General features: G+C 46.4%; 1 protein-coding gene across 3 annotated transcripts in view; it reads right to left on the bottom strand.

The window, feature by feature from the left end:
* The window catches only part of LOC142497858 (beta-1,4-galactosyltransferase 3-like), a 111,940-nt gene extending 88,991 nt beyond the window's left edge, over window positions 1–22,949 (bottom strand). Inside the window, exons 1-2 of one of the 3 annotated variants that reach the window (XM_075606237.1) lie at window positions 22,815–22,925; window positions 1,021–1,129 (exon numbers count right to left, since the gene is read on the bottom strand). The gene's annotated coding sequence lies outside the window, so the exon portion shown is untranslated. Of the gene's footprint in view, window positions 1–1,020; window positions 1,130–9,485; window positions 9,533–22,814 lie in introns of all 3 variants that reach the window. The other 2 variants (XM_075606238.1, XM_075606235.1) reach the window with 2 other exon arrangements.
* Between the last annotated feature and the right edge of the window lie 278 nt (window positions 22,950–23,227).

Raw genomic sequence — 23,227 nt, 5'->3', positions numbered from 1 at the left:
CCCCCATCCCCGCCCCCCCCCATCCCCGCGAACACCGCCGCCCCCCCCTCATCCCCGTCGCCGATACACCGCCCCCCCATCCCCGCGCACCGCCGCCGACACAAAAAAACGGGACATTCCCGGGACAGTCAGGCAACCGGTACAGCACACGAAAAACCGGGACTGTCCCGGGAAAACCGGGACGATTGGTCACCCTAATTGTTTAGTTACTATACCATAATTACATGAGAAATTAGTGGTGTCAAAATCTGTGTAATGCTACCCTGGGAGGGGGGGGGGGGGGGAGAAGAGTACATACACACAAAATGACTGATTATATAGTGTGTAAAGAAGCAGAAGGGGGGGAAAGTAATTTCAAATCTCTCAAAATTACCTTTTCCACCACAGGTAAACTGCTTTAGCCGTGAATGGGCTATACAGGTCATTTGTGATTATAAAAACAGTTCCAACCACCTACATTTAATCTATTTAACATGCTACTTCCATTAGTTCTTGTTGTCCCCACATGACTTACCATTTAAAGCCCGGTATCTTTTACAGTCAAAAAAATAAATAAAACAGAGATGAGAGCCCAGCAGAAGGGGCCTGTGGTTCTGTCCTCGCTGGTGAACACGTGTATCTGTGTGTGTGTGTGTGTGTGTGTGTGTGTGTGTTTCTGTGTGTGTGTGTGTGTGTGTATATGTGTGTGTGTGTGTGTGTGTGTATATGTGTGTGTGTGTGTGTGTGTGTGTGTGTGTGTGTGTGTGTGTGTGTGTGTGTGTGTGTGTGTGTGTGTGTGTATGTGTATGTGTATGTGTGTATGTGTATATGTGTGTGTGTAAATGTGTGTGTGTATCTGTATATGTGTGTGTGTGTCTGTATATGTGTGTGTGTCTGTATATGTGTGTGTGTGTATCTGTGTGTATGTGTATGTGTATGTGTATGTGTATGTGTATGTGTGTGTGTGTGTGTGTGTGTGTGTGTGTGTGTATCTGTACAAGACACGGATACCCAGAACCCCCCTCCTCCCCCAAAGGTTACCTGGTATTGGTAAGCACTGGTAGTGAGAAATGGGCGCACAACTTTCCCTCCTTCCTCCCGCACACACCCAGCTGGAGTAGCCGCACAATGGCTGCTCTGTCAATCACTGCTGCAAAAAAGAAAATTGTTGCCCCATGATGCTTTGTGAGCGCAAAGCATTTATTCAGTGTGGTTGTGTCAGTCACAGCTGTATAATACGGCCTCACTCAAACAGGCGGCGTAGCGCGCGCACGATCGTCACTTTTTCAGTCTAATGGATGACAGTTGTCACACTAGAAACTGCTTGTGGCGGCAAACTACAGCGTTGACGCAGCGACATTTTGCCGTCACAACCCAAATTGAAATTTGGGGCTGCAGTCGCGTCACGTGAGCTGGTTCAGCCAATAAAGGCAAACCAGCTCTGTGACGTGTTCGTTACGCCCCCCCCACCCCCCCCGCCAAACCCCCAAACGCCGCGACCCAACTCCTGCAGTTTGAGCGCAGATCGCTGGGCTGCAGGAGCGAGCGGCGAAGGCGCACCCGCAACAGCCTGAGCGAGGCCTAAACTAAATGACAGAAATGAATTTTGTAGTGCCCATCGACCTGGATTTTTTTTTAAACTTGACTAAAAGGTACTACCACTGACAAGTCTGCTAAATATAAAATCAATACATAAGTTGACATTAGTAAAATGACAAACAAAACACAAATTGCTCTACACTTAAACGTTGTCGTTAGTGTTTGAGAGTTTTAACAGAAAAATGAAAGCCCCAGGGAACAGTAAGTAGTGCACTGAAGAACTTTTACATAGGGATCAGAGAATGTTTAGCAGTGATCACACTGTTTAAGTGAGAGATTCCTGTTCTATATCCAATGTCTACTGCTTGTGACGTTGAATATGTCACTTAACCCTCAAGACATTGGCACTAAAACTACTCCAAGTTCCTGTGCAAATTCAATGTTACAGGCGGTCCTCGGTTATCAAACGAAATACGTTCAGGAAGTAGCGTTGGATAGTGAAACCGTTGCAAAGTGAGTCCCATGTTAATCAGTGGTGGTGAGCGTTGGCTAACACATTCAAGCGTCGGATAACGCATTCCGGTTTCAAAAAACTGTCCATAGGATTGCATTGTCAAGCTTTGGATCTGCCATCCGTTGTAAAGTGAAACGTTGGATAGCGAGGACTACCTGTATTTCCTGCAAGTGCTACAAAAAACAAATACATGTGGTCCTTGGTTATGCAACGGACTCCCATGTTAACGGGCGGTGGCGAACGGCGGCTAATCTTCCGCGACGGATAATCCGTTCATCGTAAAGCAAAACGACGGATAGCAAGGACCGTCTGCAGAGCAACGTTATATGAAAAACTTTGGGATGGTGTCTGAAGGCAGCGGAAACTGCTGCAACACGTTACATCTGCTCTATACATGAAAAGAAGATAAAATTCAGTCAAGTGAGAGAAGGGTTGTGTCAAATGACGACATTTACAATAATTTGGACATGATGAATTCTACCATCTCTTTCAGCAACAGGTAAGGATACTAATGTAAGTGGAAACCTGAGAGTTCACTTGCTGCATAAACATTGCTCAACTGCTTCACAACCAGCACCAGCAATGATGTTTCTGGCAACCCAAAAGATTCAATTAAGCCCTCACTATAGAAAAGTGGGAAACCAAGAACAATTTCTACACGACACCAACCACGAAGCAGCCTACTACACAAATATTTACCAGCAGTAAAAGAATTTGTTCTGGGATTAGGGTCGAGAAATGTCAATAGTCAGACCACCATCATAAGAAAATGTTGGACACCTCCAAGTCAAAGATAGACAGGACATCAGTCATGTTTGCTTGTGTCAAACCCTTTATGGGGAAACTTCATGTCAGTAGCAGAAGCTCAGGGTTACATATTTATCCACTTTTTAGTTTAAGGTTTAACAATTTGGTTCTAGAAGTCACAGTAAAGAGGTCTTCTATTAAACTACCCTATTCAATGCAGAAGAAGATATTCATCTTTAATAAGCTAGTGTATGAAAAAAACGGAAGTATAGTTTTCTAAAAAGTACACAAAATTATTATAAATATGCAATATCAAATCACCTATATAAGGAATTGCTAGTGATGCAAAAGTTTCCCCACAGTTTAGCAATAGTAGAAAGAAGATTTGAGGGCAAATTGAGATATTTCAATTGGACAACTGACTGGATCATAACAGAATAGGCAGTTTATGGACATAGTTCAAACATGCAACCATTATACCATTGCTCAAAAACAGCAAGCTTGACCCTACCTGTCCTAACTATCGATCTGTGTCCCTCCTGCCTTTTGCCTCCAAACTCCTTGAACGTCTTGTATTCTCTCGATTGCTACACTTTCTCAACACCTATTCTCTTCTAGACCCTCTACAATCTGGCTTCCGCACTGCTCACTCTACTGAAACAGCCCTCACTAAAATAACCGACGATCTTCATGCTGCCAAAGACAGAGGTCATTACACTCTGCTCATATTACTCGACCTCTCTGCAGCATTTGACACCGTGGACCACCCTCTTCTTCCTCCACATTCTCCATACTCTTGGTATTCGGAACAAAGCTCTATCCTGGATCGCCTCTTACCTCTCCCATCGTACTTTCAGTGTCTCTTTTGCCAACACCTCCTCCTCCTCCTCTATCGATCTCTCTGTGGGGGTACCCCAGGGCTCTGTCCTGGGACCCCTTCTCTTTTCACACTCTCTCTAGGTGACCTAATCACATCTTTTGGGTTTAAATATCACCTCTATGCTGACGACACACAAATTTACCTTTCAACCCCTGACCTTACACCTGCTATACAGACCAAAGTTTCTGAATATCTCTCTGGAATATCATCCTGGATGGCCATCCGCCGACTGAAACTTAACATGGCAAAAACAGAGCTCCTTAAACTTCCTCCCAAACCTGACCCTAATACCTTCTTCCACATTACTGTTGGAAATACGATCATTCACCCAGTAGCCCAAGCACGCTGCCTAGGGGTCACATTCAACTCCTCTTTCACATTCTCCTCTCGCATTCAAAATGTTTCTAAAACTTGTCGATTTTTCCTCTGCAATATCACAAAGATACGCCCTTTCCTCTGTTACTCGTCTGCTAAAACTCTGACTTAGGCCCTCATTCTCTCCCGTCTCGATTACTGCAACCTCCTGCTGTCCGGCCTTCCTGCCTCTCACCTGTCTCCCCTACAATCTATACTATACGCTGCTGCCAGAATCACTCTACTCTTTCCTAAATCTGTCTCCGCATCTCCCCTCATGAAATCCCTCTCCTGGCTTCCGATCAAATCCCGCATCTCACACTCAATTCTCCTCACTTTTAAAGCTTTACACTCCTCTAAAAGCAGGAGTGTCGTTCCGCGCTAGGCATACCACTGTAAATAGTCCCTCTTGCAGCCGTTAGTCAGGGGGGTTCCACACATCCCCTGTAAAGATGAGCTCCCACAAGGGGAGCTCACAAACAAGAAAAACAAATGACAGGCAGGCGCACTGAGGGATAATGAACACTTTGTTGTTAAAAAAAAGAGTAATACGACAATAGACAACCAAGGTCTACTGATAGGTATATGATAAAAACAAAACGAAAGTAAATAGTGTTAGAATGACTGGTTTAAACACCAGTACGATCGGGGGATAACAACAGGTCAAAACTAAATCACTTAGCACTACAGAGGGGGTCCGGACCGGTCTGAGTACATACCCTGTTGGAAGGAGGGAAGGGAAGTGTAGAGACCCGCTCCCTCCGACTGCAAAACTCCACAGGAACTGCCACACGTGACCTCTACGCGTTTCGCACATAGTGCTTCGTCATGTACATATCATGTTTAAAAATAAAAGCATATATTTATACACATATAAAAATGTTAATTTTTTTTTTATATAACATTTTTATATGTGTATAAATATATGCTTTTATTTTTAAACATGATATGTACATGATAGTTTTTAGTAAGTGTTCTATGATTGATATTTAGAGGCATAAAAAGTTATTTTTGTGTTATATATAGAACGCAGTTATTGTTATCAGTGTTATTTCTATTTAGAATCTGGTTTTAAATTATTCTTGTATACCATAGGAGATTCCATTGCAATTCACCTAACCACAGCTGCATTAACTTCATTTCTAGGTGTTAGACTCATTGGCTGCGGCTCCTCATTTAAACTCCAGGGACAGCGTCATCACGTGACCTCCTGACGAAGCACTACGTGCGAAACGCGTAGAGGTCACGTGTGGCAGTTCCTGTGGAGTTTTGCAGTCGGAGGGAGCGGGTCTCTACACTTCACTTCCCTCCTTCCAACAGGGTATGTACTCAGACCGGTCCGGACCCCCTCTGTAGTGCTAAATGATTTAGTTTTGACCTGTTGTTATCCCCCGATCGTACTGGTGTTTAAACCAGTCATTCTAACACTATTTACTTTCGTTTTGTTTTTATCATATACCTATCAGTAGACCTTGGTTGTCTATTGTCGTATTACTCTTTTTTTTAACAATAAAGTGTTCATTATCCCCCTCAGTGCGCCTGCCTGTCATTTGTTTTTCTTTACACTCCTCTGCCCCTCCTTACATCTCAGCCCTAATTTCTCGCTATACACCATCCCCACTCTTGCGGTCTTCTCAAGGATGTCCTCTTTCTACCCCCTTTGTATCTAAAGCCCTCTCCCGCCTTAAACCTTTCTCACTGACAGCCCCGCACCTCTGAAATGCCCTTCCCCTCAATACCCGACTAGCACCCTCTCTATCCACCTTTAAGATCCACCTTAAGACACAATTGCTTAAAGAAGCATATGAATAGCACTGTGGATAATCCTGGACACATGATACATAAAGCTTGGCCCCCTGCAGACGCACTTACCAGAATTCCCTCCTACTGTCTCTATACGTTCTCCTACCTACCAATTAGATTGTAAGCTTCTCGGAGCAGGGACCCCTCTTCCTTAATGTTACTGTTATGTCTGAAGCACTTATTCCCATGACCTGTTATTTATATTATTTATATGATTACAACATGTATTACTACTGTGAAGCGCTATGTATATTTATGGCGCTACATAAATAAAGACATAATACAATAGTTAAGAATTCAATTGGGAGACTTTTAAAGCAGTATTGCTAAAGACTGGGTTGCTTTCCTGCATGGTTTCTATTCATAATTCAAGTCAATCTCTGGTTTAGAGCAGAGCCAGAATGTCAAAGATTACAATGTCTTTAAGAGCACTTTGACTACTTTGCTTAAAAGTAGAATGGTAGGTGGATTTTAATGTGGCGCTAATCGTACAAAAAAAAAAGTTATCTTGCCAAAATGAGCCAAACTGCACTAGTCTCGACTTCCAGGACCCCTGGATCCCAAAAAATGTTAAATTTAATGTTGCAGTTTCTTTAATCGCTTTATGGAAAACCAAACTGGCCACCAGGTCAGCCTCATTCCCGCAGCTCAATAGGAAGCTCCAGTATCTTTGGGGCATAACATCAAGGCTTTCTATTGGATGGCTATGGAGGTCATCAAGATTACATTAATTTTGGTGGCAAATGTAAAAAAGATAAAATCCAGAAATCTGAGGATCCCCAACTTTGAGAACAGCAAGGTCCATAATATCTGAATTCTGAAAAATAAAAAACAAAGGGTGGGGGGGGTGAGGTCTGCCGCTTTTCAAATATTTCCCTTGTAACAAATACTTTAGATCACAGGTGGTGTTTATACATGTATAGGCGTCTATCGGGGACCCCTCTAAGCCAGCTTCATGTATACTTCAACCTTGCTTAGCGCTACTCAGTGCCTTGCGGGGGCGATGTCCGAGAGCAGAGCGATATGGTGGATCTTCCTGTATTGCGAGTGGGGAATTATATCGGTCTCAATACTTCTCTTGGAATAAAATGACTCCTTTAAAATCTCTCAACCTCTGCTTTAGATGGTTTTTACAATCTGTATGTAATGTCTTTCATGGACAAAATGCGCATTCAAATTTGCCGGTAAATTGTTAACTCTTTGTCCTCCATGTTGACACCACAATCTGTATAACTTCATAGAAAAAGATACGTATTTTTTTTAAGAATTAGTGGCAGTATATAAAATATCATTTTTTTTAACCTCTAACATGGGGTTGTCTCTTTACTGCAACAGTGTTCATCCCTTTCAAACAGAACATTTAGCAATGAAACTTGCATTTTACAACTATGACTCTTAAGATGTAGTAATTTAAGTTAACAGTAGATCTACTTTGAAGTATCATTGTATTTCTTATTTTACAACATAATTCTGTTAACTGGTGGCACAGATAACTTACAATACAGATAAAGAAGTCACAACAATTCCTGTTTTGTGTTTGTGCACCGTGCTATATTGTACAAGATTTGGGAGTGAGATTCCTCCACAGAATTATCAGCCAAGTATTGTTTTCTCCTCAGTATCAGATCACGACTTTCAGAGTCAACTGAAAGCATTTGCTTGTAAGACCTGAGAGGTCTTGAGAAGTTTTCAGAAACCCCAGTTGCTAATTCTAGGGTCACCCAAGCTCCAGACTGTCAAAATAATACTCCCCGAGCCACACTGTAAAAGGTTTTCTACTTGGCTATTTACAACAACAACCTACTGCTTCATTACCCTCATACTTCTGATTCTTTACACACTCCTGTATTTTCTTACCAACATTACAAGAATAAGTTTCATGATTGACATGAATGGTACACCTGTGAGTACATGTGTTGTATATGTGACATGGGTTAATACAGGGGGGCGCAAACTTTTTTCCCTGCGCCCCCCTGCCGGCTGTCCCCTCACTCCCGCGCCCCCCTCCCAACCCCAACTTACCCGCGCTCCGGCGTAATGACGTCACGTTGCCATAGCAACGTGACGTCACATGACCTCGCAGCGTCATTTTGACGCCGCGTTGCCATGGCGACACAGGGAGGAAGCCGCCGGAGCCACGGTAAGTTAGGTTTACAGAGGCCCTGCAGCTCCCCCGGCACTTAATTTAAGTGCCTTCGGGAAGCGCGCGGGGCCTCTGTAAACCCCGCGCCCCCCGTCGGCAGTGTCGCGCCCCCCCTGGGGGTCGCGCCCCACAGTTTGCGCACCGCTGGGTTAATACACAGCCGATACATTCTTCACCTCCGCCCCCACCAAAGGGGCTACTAAAATGTACTTACAGAGCGTGGTCTCCGTTTACCACGACAACGATGCACTTAACACTAAGATCTGCTGTAGCAAAATGTGTCGAAAAATGGAAATGACTACAAAGTGTGAAGCAGTTCAGAGCCCAAAGTCATTATTAAAAAGTTTAGCTTTAATATACAAAAACGTACAGTGCTTAGGTTACAAGAACATGCAGTATATAATACAGACCGTTTCCTCAAGAAAAAAAAAGGATAAAAACAAAGATAAAAACAAAGATTTCCTATACGTTACCACAGAACATGAAACCGTTTCTTCCCAGAGAGGTCACTGCAGTATGACAGATGAGAAATCCCACGTCTCATCTCAAAAACACACCTCTGTGGAATTCTGAACTCAATTGGAGGTCTTAAACCCTAAGACCCCGTTATTGAAACATTTTCTGGGTGTGTCCTCAACCTACCTCTTCACATCAAATCAGCCCCATGACGGTTTTACAACTAACCTTAGGGTAAAAATGTATTTTAAAAAAAAACACATTGACTTTTAAACTTTGCCTCAATATTAAAAAAATAAATAAAATAAAACAAAATTCATAACTTTGTTTCTACGATACGTAAACAAATACCATCTTCACTGTTGCGTCTGTGTAAGTAATATGCGCAGGTATATGTGGAAACAAACATACGAATAATGCAATATGTCTGGTGATTTAAGCACCACACCAAGGTTATATCCAGTGGACCACGCTACCTACTTACTGCTAACCTGTGGATTACACGTGGTTTTAAACAGCATAAAGACACCCTTATATGCATTATGCAAAAGTGGAATTTGTGAGTACAAAATGTCATTGTAATTAAGGAACAAGGCTATTTTCCTTAAATCACCAGACATATTGCACTATTGTTCGCATGTTTGTTTCCACATATACCTGCGCTCCCATTCTATCTGACATACTGAGGAAAACATAAGGATTCAGGAAGCAATCTACAGTGGGGTTGAAGCAGCAATTCTTCTCGTCTGTATTATATATTGTATATTATTGCACTTTTCACTTGCACTAATCACATTCACGGATATTTTATATCGATAATTTTATGTTTATTTGCTTTAGCATCTAATTCAATATGTTTATCTTATTTTAAGGTAACACCTAATTATATCTAAGCACCATTTATAGATAATCACTCATTTGCACCAAGTAAATGTGCACCTGGATATGAAAAATGACACAGAGAATTGATTTGGGTAATCACAACTGTTACAAATATCTATTCGTTATTCTTGCGAATCGCTGCCAGACTCACGATATTTCACATTTAATAAACACATTTTTTGTAATACCTGCTTAGCCACACCATCTGGTATCTGCAGGTCCCATCCAGGAATTTCTTTCAAGATACAAAAAAAAAAAAAAAAGGGTTTCGTTTACCTAACGGTCAGAAAAGGAGGAGTCGTCACAGCAGATTTCCTGAAACCCCAGATACTGCTGACCCCAGATACCCCAAGTCCTATCAAAACACAAAACTAGGCCTGGTCAGTGGTGTGACTGCAATAAAAACAATTCTTGTATTTTTAAGACAATTTGCAAGTAAAATTAACCTTGTGTGCCAAATTGATTAAAATACTTAATACTTTCTGATATAACCGTGACACTTCTTTTCAGAATCTAGTTGCTACAAGCAAATGTACTTCTGTTGAATGTGCTGGAATGTTTCACCATACAAATTGTGTGAAACATTAACATAGCATTTGACGATGACAAGACCAGGCAAGTACCTATGACCAGCTATGTCATAGAGTCCCCTTGTGTACCAGGATCCATGCCATGAAATAAATCCTGCCTGTCCACTGGTCAGAAAGCACGTTGCACAGCAGACACCAATGCCTAATATTGACTATGGGGATATAGTTCATAATCCAGCACCCCAAACTCACCTCAGCAAAATTGACATTCCTTACAATTTGCCTCTGTCTTACGATATATTTTCGACACCCACTATTGGGATATGTTAACAGAACTAGCTTGCCTATCCCTCCAGTCCAGACGCAACATACATCTAAACAAGTTACCCAATTATCTTAGCAGGTTTCTTATCCCTACCGTACACAGCACGCATCGCCTTAGATCCACCTCCAGAAACTGGCTTATGGTTCCAGGGCTCAATAAAAAATCTGGTTGCTCTTCCATCTGTTACCCAACACACCACTGCTGGAACAATTTACCAGAGTCTCAAATATGCACCCCATCAGTTCTTTCAAGACTTCAGCTGTTTATTACGTTAAAGATGTTTGTTGCCCACTGAGCGGACGGATGCCTCTATGAATAAAGATTTAAGGAGCAGTACATTTCTTAGGAAATGGAAATCACTCATGGTAAAACTACCTTTAGGAACAAGAGAATGTATCCTTAAGCCATTCAAACAAAGGAATTTGCAGAAACCAGATGAGACACCAGTGATCGAACGATTATTTTCTTGCCATTTTCAGTCTATCCAGACAAACACCTCGTAGTTTCTCTTTTTTTTTGTTTGAAATTATTTTTGGCTTTCACTCGCCTTCCCCGGAGGAGGCTGCCTGTAAGTATGTCCTGTGTGCTCTTATAAATAAGAGGTGTGATAATTCGTTTTAGTTGGTATTTAGTCGGTTTAGATGGACCTAGCCTGCCTCTGTTTGGTCTGCCAAGACATCTGCACATCCTAGGCTGGCTGACATCGCATACTGTAAGAGGAATTGCTAACCTTTTAAAACTTGCGTTATTTCAGTTTTTGCTATTTTACTTCACTATATTTTACTTAGAAAATATGGGTAGGCTGCAGATATAGCTCGAGCATTAAAAATAAATTTTCAATGCAGGGAGCCTTGGAAAAGGTCCTTAAACCTATGATACCACTGCATTCTTCTTTTATATAAGAAAGGATGAAAACAATTTATTAAGCTGGGTGACATTAAGAATGTTGGCAAACAGGTGACTGACGCGTTTCACACAAACAAGGCGCTTTATCAAAGAGTATAGAGTCCCTCGTGGTCTCTCCTGCTTTATAGGCACAAATACCCAGTATCAAGACATTTCTCTGCATGCCCCTCTGGTAATTTAAGCACATTTAGCTTTAGAATACATTACAGCACCAACCAAAGGAGGTCAATGAGAGGCAAGCTTAAACCGCAGAAAAATTGTCCTGGATTTATACCCTTGGTTCGCTATCCCCAATGGGGATAGACACAGACTGGGAATTAAAACATGTCTTGGTTTAGAGCCTCCAATTGTGATGCATTTGCTGTCCCACCCTATTTTTTCATCATTGTATTCTATCATTATATCTTATGTGTTGATAACAATATTAAGGTCAGTTCAATGTAGAGACATGAGCAATCTCCAGATAGATTAATCTAGGGTCCTCTTGATTATATAAATCATTAGGCATAGGTCTAGGACCTTTTTTGCCGCTGTCATTCAATATATAACCTATAGATCCTCTTCATTATTCTACAGGCCTGTGGCAATTATGTCAGGAATCATTCTACATATCTATTTTTCTAGACAATAAGATTTGTGGCTAAGAGGTCTCTCTCTATATGTTATCTTTGGGGGGAAAAAAACTTGGATTATAATAGTTATATTTCTATATCAAAGGAGAATGATGTCATACTTTTCTTTTTATATTGCTCCTTTACGCCCGTAAGCATCCTTTCTGGTGATAGCTATACCCCAAAGTACAAGCAGTACCCCAATTTCTTGATATATACATATTGATTACAGGTCTGAAGATTTAGACAGTAATATTCATATATTTAGAATCATTTCTATATGGGCAAATTGTTTTCTGTGTATCTTAGTTATTAATTGTATGTTTTCACTTATGTTACACTTTGAGATAACTGTTTTATATGGTTTCATGCCTCCTGTAATATAGGCCTCCATCCAGGGGTGGCGCTGTGCTCACAAGGTGTGATCTCTCCACCATAGTTTGTTTACACTCATGGTGGTGGCCTCGTATAGTGCGCACTCCATTACTTCCGGTTCCGGTTTTTGACTTCCACGGAGCGGACACACTCCCTGTACCGTGTGGACCTCCAAGCTGGGGGTGTCACTGTGCGCACGGGTTGACTGTCTCCCACTTGCCTTGTTGGTTGGGACTTTACCGCTGATGTCGTGCTACGTCACTTCCGGTTCAGGTTACTATAAAGCAGGAGAGACCACGAGGGACACTATACTTTGACAAAGCTCCATTTGCACAAAACGCGTCAGTCACCTTTTTGCCAACATCCTTGATGTCACCCAGTTTAATTGTTTTTAACCAATTTTTAATGGGCTGAGCCCCATTATTACTGCTGCTGTGCACCGCTTTCCGTCCCGGTTCCTGGGATCATTTTCAGGACATCAATTTGCTGGAAGCACGCCTCAGAGCCAAGAAGTCTCTTCATTCAGTGAGTACGACCCACATAGGGGTTGTTTTCTTTACATTATACCTGATCTTGGATTCAGAGAAAGTGCTGCTCTAGGGCAGGGGTCTGCAACCTTTCAAGGAAGAAGAGCAATTTTGTAAAAAAAATTCTTTGTCCAAAATATTCCGAGAGCCGCAGCACATGTATGAATATTACACCCCCAAAAACACACTAATAGATATATACTGTATAAGCATTAACATACGACAAACTTACTTTAATCAGAATTAGGGGGGGGGGGGGGAAATAGGTGGGGGAATAAAATACATCTCACAATAATAAGCCCCTTTTAGTTTTTTTTTCATTGTTTTTCTGTGCAAAACAGTTTGTCATTTACAAATACACAATACATACATAAAACGGAAATAGCCGTGTTAGTCCAGTTGCGATAGTGCAGAATAAATGAGTTCTTCAGTATTAGGTGACACCTTTTTTTTATTTGGACTAACAATTTATGTCATAAGACAAGCTTTCGAGAGTTCTCTCTTTCCTCTCTTCCTCAATAAACTTAACATCAACCAACTACCATCCAACACACTGCTAGTTACCATGGATGTAGATTTACAGCAACATACCCACAAGGATGGTATTGAGGCATGCCTGCAATTCTTTACATCTCCCCTGGATCAGAAATACAGCGCTGATGTAATTACCAAACTGATAGAATACATCCTCACACACAACTACTTCAGCTTCAACAAGGAAATGTACCTACAACTAATGGGGACTGCAATGGGTACCAAGATGGCACCGCAATATGCCAATCTTTTCATGGCAAATCTTGAACAAAGATTCTTAACTACATGCCCCCACAAACCCAACAAATACTAGAGATGCCACAGATGACCTGTTAATAATATGGACAGAGGGTGAAGGAAACCTAAAACAATTCCACGAGTCCCTGAACTCATTCCATCCATTAAACTCATAAAATTGATTCGGCAAACCTAGTAAACTTTCTAGATACATTAACACTGAAAAATGGCAAACTACACACATCTGTACAAAGAAACCAACAGACAGATGCAGTTACGTCCACAACTCCAGCTTCCATCCCACTCATACGAAACAAGATATCCACAACCAGGCTATAAAATACCACTGCATATAACGACACTAAACACAGAAACAGACATCTCACAACCCTGACTGAATCGTTCAGACAGAAGTGTTACAAACCAAAGACTATTGCCAGAACTATTACATCTGCACTAAAAGCCCTACGAGAACACCTGCTACAATACAGACCGACAGAACCCACCACACGCATACCACTAGTGGCCACACCCTACCCTAGAGGGAATACGAAAAATAATCAAAGATCTGCAACCCATGCTGGCAGAGGATGTGACATTAAAAGAAATCTTCCACAAATCTTCCATTCTTGCTTTCCGGCAACCACCAAACCTCAAACAGAAATTAGTCAACAGAAAACGTCATAACGAACTTAAAGACACTGATAATGGAACAAAACCATGCAACAACACACGTTGCAAACATATTTTATTTATTTATAAAATGTTTTACCAGGAAGTAATACATTGAGCGTTACCTCTCGTTTTCAAGTATGTCCTGCGCATACAGTTAAGTTGACAAATAATACATGGTTACAAATACAGTTACATAAGTGAACAGGGTATACATTATATACAAAACATTAAATGCACAGTTAGAGATAATATATATTATAGACGTATGTAGCAGTTACAGAGCAGGTTAAAATGTGAGACAGCTTTAGTTTTGAAAGAACAGACTGGTGGAGGCTGAGAGAGTCTCCGGTAGATTGTTCCAGTTTTGGGGTGCACAGTAACAGAAGGAGGAACTTCCGGATACTTTGCTGAACCTTGGGACCATGAACAGTCTTTTGGAGTCAGATCTCAGATGATAAGGCTGCGACCAGGGTGAATCCAGCCAGGCGGAGGCGCGCTGAGGGAAAGCGGGTGCACCGTCAGGGGGCATCGGGGGGGGGGGGGGGGCGGCCTGTGACATCACGGAGCTGGTTCGCCCTCTTTGGGTGAACCGCTCACGTGACCGGCCCTGCGCTCGCCGAAATGAAAAATTGTATAAGACCTACGCTTCCGCACGCTTGCGGAAGCGTGCGCGAGCCCCTGCACGAGCTCACTGCCGAGCAGCACCGCGCCTCAGCACGGGTTAGCGCCTAAGCGCTGACCATGCCCGAGGCCTAAGGCCTCGGTCCCGCTGCGCTCGTTGGCGCGGGCGGCGGGTCGCGAGTTCCCCACCAGCAGGGGAATCCTCGCGAGCCGGTCCCGGTCCCCACTGGCTGCACAGCTGATTACACGCTGTAGCGCGTCAGCCGCTGGAGACACCAGAGAATGGTGTTTTCTAGCTTTGACGCGTGACGTGTGTGGCTGTGAGCCAATGGGGAGGGGAGGCTTCGGGAGGAGGAGAGGCTTCGGGAGGAGGAGAGGCTTCGGGGAGCGGGGAGGAGTGTGGAGGGACAGCAGGTGAGTGACTTTCTCTGTGTGTGTGTCTGAGTGCGTGCATGCCTATCTGTGTGTGTATGTGTGTGCCCGAGTGCGTGAGTGCCTGCCTCTGTCTGTGTGTGTGTGTGTGTATGAGTGCCTGCCTGTGTGCGCGCGCGTGTGTGTGTATGAGTGCGTGAGTGCCTGCCTGTGTGTGTGTGCGCGTGTGCGTGTGTGTGTGTGTGTGTATGAATGAGTGCCTGCGTGTGTGTGTTTAAACTTACTTTCCAGCTCCAGCCCGAGTCCGTGGAGGGAGGGGGGGGAGAGTAGCGGGTCCCTCCGCTCAAGCCACGCCCCCCCTCCCTGTCAAACCGCCCACCTCCCGATCAAACCTCCCACCTCCCGCCCACCTCCCGATCAAACCTCCCACCTCCCGATCAAACCTCCCACCTCCCGCCCACCTCCCGATCAAACCTCCCACCTCCCGCCCACCTCCCGCTCCGGCTCCCGCTCCCTACAGACCGCAGATCGCGGTCTGTGTATCTCAGCGCACCGCCTGTCAGCAGCGCAGGTGCGCTGACTCTGGGAGCGGGGCCTTAGCCTAAGTGTTGCATGTGGTAGGGGTGAGGAACTTGTTCAGATTTGACTCCCACTTAACATTCGGAATGCACATTTATACCCTGACATCCAAGACCTATGCCAAACTAGGTGTACTTTACAGGAACAAATCCTCCCTAAGTCTGCTGGTCAGAAAGTGTATCGCACAGCAGATACCAATGCCAATTATCGACTATGGAGACATAGTATATGGCTCAGCACCCCAAACCCACCTTAGCAAACTTGACACCCTCTACCATTCAATATGCCGTTTTGTTCTCCAATGCAACTACAACACACATCACAAACATGGAATGTTTAAACGCACCCAAGAACAGAAAATATTTGAACTCCGACACCAAAACAAGAGGGATTAATGCGGATATGGAGTTTCTCACACACTATAACAATTGTTTATAATTATCCTGCCTGCCTCTCTCCAAATGTTCTTATCCACACCTCCCCCCCCAGCATCCCCTTCCCCCTCCATGCAGTTACTTTTCACCGTTTTATTACCCTACAAATGTCTACAGACATTTCTTTCCCACCTATATCTAAATCTGTTTTTTTTTCTGCCTCCTAAACCTCTGTTTTAGCATTGACTCCTTTGGAAACCAGTATTGCTGACCTGAGGAAGAGAGGAGAACTCTCGAAAGCTTGTCCTATGACATTGTAGTCATAATAAAATAAAAAAATATCACCCAGTACTGAAGAACATACATATACACTTATACACACATATAAATCTCCTCTCACAACCCCCTCCCTTCATCCTCCCTCTCTGACATTCCCGCCCCCAGAGGACAGCCAGAGAAAACACACAAACACACAGACACCAAGATAAAACAGAACTAATACAGAGGACACAGAACACACGACACACAACCTTACCTCTCTCTTCTCCATGTGCTCTTTGCCCCCACCCCCAGGCTCCTGCTACCTCCTCCTGATTGGCTGCTGCTATTTAAGGCTGCGCTTATAGTGCCGGCGTGCGCCTATAGTAGAAGAAATGCGACGACTTGATCGCGATTGCTGGAAGTTAAGTCAATTTGATTTTTCCAGCGACCGCCGCGACGTCACCATCACGTCTTTGTCACTATAAGCGCAGCGTTATGGAGCCAATAAGGATGGAGGGAGCTGCCCAGCCCCCTAGCAGCAGCTGCCCTGCATCCTCCCTTCTCAGGATCGCAGGAGAGCGAGTCTGAGGTCTGTGCAGAGAACTTAACCCCCCCCCCCTCCCTGTTCTGCTGCCCCAGTCTGCACTTGCGCCATATGCTACTTCCGTTTCATAGGCAGTCACAACTCAAACCTATTTTACCCTATGAGATTTTCCAATGAGCCACCGCCAGCTAAGGCTGCGCTTATAGTGCTGGCGATGGCTACATCGCTCCGAAACAAATATATTGACTCCGTCACAAGCGCTTATAGTAAGCACGACGGAGCGATGTCGCGACAAAAAACTTTGAAGCCAGGTCTATTTGCTTTTTAGAGACAGTCGCCACATGTGACTGTCTCTAAACCAGACCGCGGCCCGCCCTCTTTTGTGACGTCACTGGCCTCGTCACCAGCGACGTCGCTTAAAATCAAATTATAACTTTCGCTAGTGGCGACGTCATCGGCCGCGTCGCCAGCACTATAAGCGCAGCCCAAGAAGTTTCACTTCAAAAATATTCTGGAAAAGAATCAGAGTTAAGTAACATAGGCAGTCACACGTGTTTCCTGAAAGCCCGGTACGAGCAGGAGCGCAATATGGCTGAAAAGAGACGGCAAGTTTATGAATTCAGTTTCACAGCTTATTTTTAAAAAAAAGAAGACTGGCACTATCCTGCATGGCATAAATATTCTTATGGATGTTGCAATGGAATACAGTAAAATATGCTACATGCATAAACCGTAGCGATATGCATTTGAAAGCTGCAGCTGTTCGTGCCTTTACTGCTTTTCATAAGTATTCACAACAATCCATAAGTGACATAGCAGCCTGAAATAAAACAAAATATTCACATTTAAAACATGTTTTCCTAAAAGATGCACATAGAAAATAAATGTTACTTCCTTTTGTACAAGGGAAAGGAAAGCAATTCTGGGAAAGACACAGATTGCATTGTTTTCAGTAAACAAACGTGAAAAAGTACGATTAAAAAAAAACACACACAATGAAATCTATTGAAAAAAAAATACAATTTTAAAAAAAGCTGTTTCTACAAGATCAGTGGGAAAAAAATAATGCAGCCATAAGAAATATGTTATTATTCCTGGATCTGCCAAAATCAACAGAAAGACCCATTGATCAAGAGGTTTAATACAAATCACCTGTAATCATTTGAAAGCAACAATTCTAGACTTAAATTAGGGAGATCAAGAGAGGACAGACAGACAGACAGAAATGTTAGGGGGAAGGATACCGACCCATGAAGTGATCATTTGAATGGGAATAATGTGGAAACAGTCAGTGGAAAAAAGGATCTTACGCCTCTCAGAAGGAAAGCTCAAAAACGCACAAGACTCTAGTGTCCGGTTACCTATTTTGGGAAAATGTCCCATTACAAAACTACTGAAAAATATCAGACTTGCAGTGCCTCCGCTCCCAAATAGGCACACAGACTGCCGCAGCCCAGAGACCACTGAACCAAATAGCGTCATGTCCCAGACTGTCAAACAAAGACTAAGCTAATTTCCGCTTCTTACTGTTCCATAGGAAGCCACGTAACACAATACACAGTAAGCCGAGTTGCTGGCGGAAGCAGCAAAGCGCTCATCAATTGAAGTTTTACAAGTGAGAGCAACAGCAGAAGTCTGTGGGTTCCAGGTCTCGTGTTTGGGAATGTTTTTAAAAAGGTGCAAAAGTGAAAACATAGCTTGGAAAAAAAAAAAAAGTTTCAATAATTGCATATGCAAATAAATAAAAGAAAGAAACAAAAGTGCTTTTGAGAAACTGGAGCTTTTTTTAATGTATTTTATTATTCTGTGCCAATTAAAACAATGGTATTAAGTATTGTGTGACGGTGATGGGATAACCAGGCTCTCAAAGGTTAAGCCCATTCGGTTACCCCAGATCCATGTATTGGGGTGCAAGTGTCAGGTCTTGAGCCTAACCGTTCTCGGATACATGTAGGCACATTGTCCCGGCAGAATCTCCCCTTGAAAACGCTTGGCGACTCACCTAGGGTTCCCTGCTTCAGCACAGCCCAGAAAGGTAAATGGGGCATAGGGATGCACAGTGTCCCGGTAACTATGAAGGGTCCCTAGGTTAATGGGGATACCAAGATAATGCCCAGATCATCAGAACCTGTATAGAAGTTCTGGGGTGCTCCAACCATATAAGGTTGAGGGGATTTTTAAAGTCCAGTCTAAGTCTATTTGATAGTGTGTGGGGAATATAGGCTAATAGAAAATAAAATGCAGCTTTTTATTCTACTCCCCATACGCAGAGACTTAGGACATGTAAAGGTATATTTTTATTAACATTGTGTTTAGGTATAAAATGTACTGTTGTGCACGGTATTATGAGCTGGCACTTTCAGATCCAATGTTCTGAGCGAGCTACTGGGCTACCAACTTGGTGCCAGTGAGTCTGCTCAGACATCGGACATGAAAGCCACAGAGGATGCCTGAGGTGTGAAGACCATTTGGGCAGGAGGGAAGGGCTCAAGTACCCATGTCCTGGGATGAATGGAAGTCGTCCGGACTACCATTTACCCCACCACACTTGGACCCAGCAGGTGACATCTGAATAGCAAGAGACAAGGTGGCAATCTCGTGCATGTCCCTTGGCAGATTCAGAATCCCCGCGTGCCCAGCTTCACAGTACCGGCATCATTGATTGGCTGGTAAAAAAGTTCCCACGCTGTGATTGGCTGCAGTATTTTGTGAATGAACTCCAAAATACTATAAGAATCCTCTCAGGCAATCACCCGGGAGATTCAAACACCAAAACAGCGGTGGGGTTTATGAATGTGGAAAAAGATGCTCTTGCGCGAATAGCAAGGCGCCGGTTCCAGAAAACCAACCTGGAATATTTTCTAAGTGCAGCTTTTTGCACGCAAGTTCTCAGAAACGAACGTAGCAGTTGTGGCTGGGATTGATTGCAAGCCGATTTTTGTTCCAGGACATTTGGAGCTAAGTCCTGGTCAAGCAAAAGCAAGAGCTCCGGAGAGAAGGGCGCGGTGGCGTGTGGAATTTCATGCCGATTTGAGTTCCAGGACATTTCGGGCTAAGTCCCGGTCAAAGAAAGACTCTTGTTTAGAGTGCAATTTAGCTAGGAAAGTCTAGTTTTTTACCCCAGGTCCCAAGTAAGGCTGCAGCCCCAGTGCCTCCGCTGCACGCGCGCCCGCGAGGCTGGCGGCGCATGCCGCTGAATTCCCCGGTCTGCAGGGAAAATACAGGGGGCGTGACGGGGGCGCGGCCATAACATCACCCAGCAGGTTCGCCGTCATAGGCTGAACCGCCAGGGGGCGTGGCCTAGCGCTCCATCGCCATCTCCATTTTCAGGTGTTTCTGAAAAACTCGGTGCGTGGCGCCCCCCCTCGCAGCAGGCCCGGCCCCATTGAGGGGAGGGCTCTTGTCCCTGCAGCGCCCCGGGGTCCTGGCTTAAGTGTGTCTCTTATGTAGTTTGTGTATCATTGTGTGTATGTCTTTTCCTGTTAATTAATTTACAATTTACAATTTACAATTTATTTCACTTTTCCTGTTTTGCTCAATGTATGATCCTGGTAAAAAGGTGTAAATGTCTGGTCTCCTGTGACAGATTGTACCTTAAATTGAGCTCAGTAGCCACCTATGGATGTTGCAAAACAGTTCTATCCATGAAACCAGGAATATTGTATATTCAGTTAGATTACCTGCTGCTATAGCGATAACAAGCATTCAGTTGAAGACTGGCTGGTGGTTAATAGTAGCCCTATTATAGATGCTTACACAGCTAATGATCTAGAAAACTCTGCTATTTCATGTGATTTATGGAGTTTATTTGAATGTATAAGACAACTTTGTAATGACAATCTTAAGAGCCCATCACTATATAACCTTGTTTACAGTAAGAGCAGAACCAGGAGATTGGTTACATTAGCTCACTCCTGCAAGCCTTGCTCCTGAAAGCAGTGCTATGGGTACTTTGGCATCAGCGGTTTGTACACAGCGGGACAGTGCTCATTACTTAGGCTGCGATTATAGTGCTGGCTACGGTGCGCGCAGCTGGAACAAATACACGTGTCTCAATGAAGGTGCACATAGTGCGCGCCACCTCGAGCTACGGAGCGACAGACTGGTGAGGAGACAAATAAATTTGTTTTTTGAGCGTGGCAGCCGCGGTTCAGCCAATGAGGGTGAAGTGCTTACGTGACGTCATGGCCACGACTCCCGTCACGCCTCCCTGTCGCCTCCTGTGCATGTTTCGCATGCGCGCGACATCATGCGGTCACTAGCATGCATTATAATCGCGACTTTACAGCGTTTAATTGTCAAATCCGGGCGGGGGCACAGACAGAGGGGAGGGGGGGCACAGACAGAGGGGAGGGGGGGCACAGACAGAGGGGAGGGGGGGCACAGACAGAGGTGAGGGGAGGCACAGACAGAGGTGAGGCACAGACAGAGGGGGGAGGGAGGCCCAGACAGCGGGGGGAGGGAGGCCCAGACAGCGGGGGGAGGGAGGCCCAGACAGCGGGGGGAGGGAGGCCCAGACAGCGGTGGGAGGGAGGCCCAGACAGCGGGGGGAGGGAGGCCCAGACAGCGGGGGGAGGGAGGCCCAGACAGCGGGGGGAGGGAGGCCCAGACAGCGGGGGGAGGGAGGCCCAGACAGCGGGGGGGGGGAGGCCCAGACAGCGGGGGGAGGGAGGCCCAGACAGCGGGGGGAGGGAGGCCCAGACAGCGGGGGGGGGGAGGCCCAGACAGCGGGGGGAGGGAGGCCCAGACAGCGGGGGAGGGAGGCCCAGACAGCGGGGGGAGGGAGGCCCAGACAGCGGGGGGAGGGAGGCCCAGACAGCGGGGGGAGGGAGGCCCAGACAGCGGGGGGAGGGAGGGCCCAGACAGCGGGGGGAGGCCCAGACAGCGGGGGGAGGCACAGACAGCAGGGGGGAGGCACAGACAGCGGGGGGGAGGCACAGACAGCGGGGGGGGAGGCACAGACAGCGGGGGGGGAGGCACAGACAGCGGGGGGGGAGGCACAGACAGCGGGGAGGAGGCACAGACAGCGGGGGGGGAGGCACAGACAGCGGGGGGGGAGGCACAGACAGCGGGGGGGAGGCACAGACAGCAGGGGGGGAGGCACAGACAGCGGGGGGGAGGCACAGACAGCGGGGGGGAGGCACAGACAGCGGTGGGGGAGGCACAGACAGCGGGGGGAGGCACAGACAGCGGGGGGGAGGCACAGACAGCGGGGGGGAGGCACAGACAGCGGGGGGGAGGCACAGACAGCGGGGGGGGAGGCACAGACAGCGGGGGGGGAGGCACAGACAGCGGGGGGGAGGCACAGACAGCGGGGGGGGGCACAGACAGTACAGACAGCGGGGGGGGAGGCACAGACAGCGGGGGGGGGAGGCACAGACAGCGGGGGGGGGGGCACAGACAGCGGGGGGGAGGCACAGACAGCGGGGGGGAGGCACAGACAGCGGGGGGGGAGGCACAGACAGCGGGGGGGGAGGCACTGACAGCGGGGGGGGAGGCACAGACAGCGGGGGGGGAGGCACAGACAGCGGGGGGGGGAGGCACAGACAGCGGGGGGGAGGCACAGACAGCGGGGGGGGGAGACAAAGACAGCAGGGGGGAGGCACAGACAGCGGGGGGAGGCACAGACAGCGGGGGGGGAGGCACAGACAGCGGGGGGGGGAGGCACAGACAGCGGGGGGGGGAGGCACAGACAGCGGGGGGGGAGGCACAGACAGCAGGGGGGGGAGGCACAGACAGCGGGGGGGGGGAGGCACAGACAGCGGGGGGGGGAGGCACAGACAGCGGGGGGGGGAGGCACAGACAGCGGGGGGGGAGGCACAGACAGCGGGGGGGAGGTACAGACAGCGGGGGGGGAGACAAAGACAGCAGGGGGGAGGCACAGACAGCGGGGGGGGGGAGGCACAGAGAAGGGGAGGCACAGACACCGTTAGTCACGGAGAATGAGGGGCACGTGATCAGCACACAGACCCGCAAGAGTCACGCCCAGTCCACCCCCGTTTCCTGCGCACCGTTAGGGTTGCGCCCCATCTTGCGGTCCCGTTACCTGCACCAGCTCGCGAGATTGCCGCCCCGGAGACGGCGGCTGTGCCGGTATGATGCAGACACCGAGCAGCGCTCCCTCCGGCGCTTCGGGGGGGAGGGGGGCGAGTGGTCGGGGTCACGTGTGCAGGGAGGGGTGGATGCCGTTGAGTAGCCGCGCGCGCGCCTGGCGCTGACAGGAATGGGGATTTGGAAGGTGGGGGGGGGGGGCGCGAGATAATGCTCGCGCTCACTAAAACCAGCAAGCACGCGCTGGGCTCGCAGCCTCCGGATTGGTCAGCATCCCCCCCTCTCCGTACGTTCCTGAGCAAGCGCAGCCGAAGATAGCTTCGCTTGGTTACCATAGAAACGGCCCCCCAGCCCTCCCCCACTTCGCCTCAGGGTTCGGGATCGGATAGTGTCAGAAAATACACGAAA

The sequence above is a fragment of the Ascaphus truei genome, chromosome 6, assembly GCF_040206685.1.
Source record: "Ascaphus truei isolate aAscTru1 chromosome 6, aAscTru1.hap1, whole genome shotgun sequence".
Lineage (NCBI taxonomy): Eukaryota > Metazoa > Chordata > Amphibia > Anura > Ascaphidae > Ascaphus > Ascaphus truei.
This window is presented reverse-complemented; position numbering and strand designations above follow the sequence as displayed.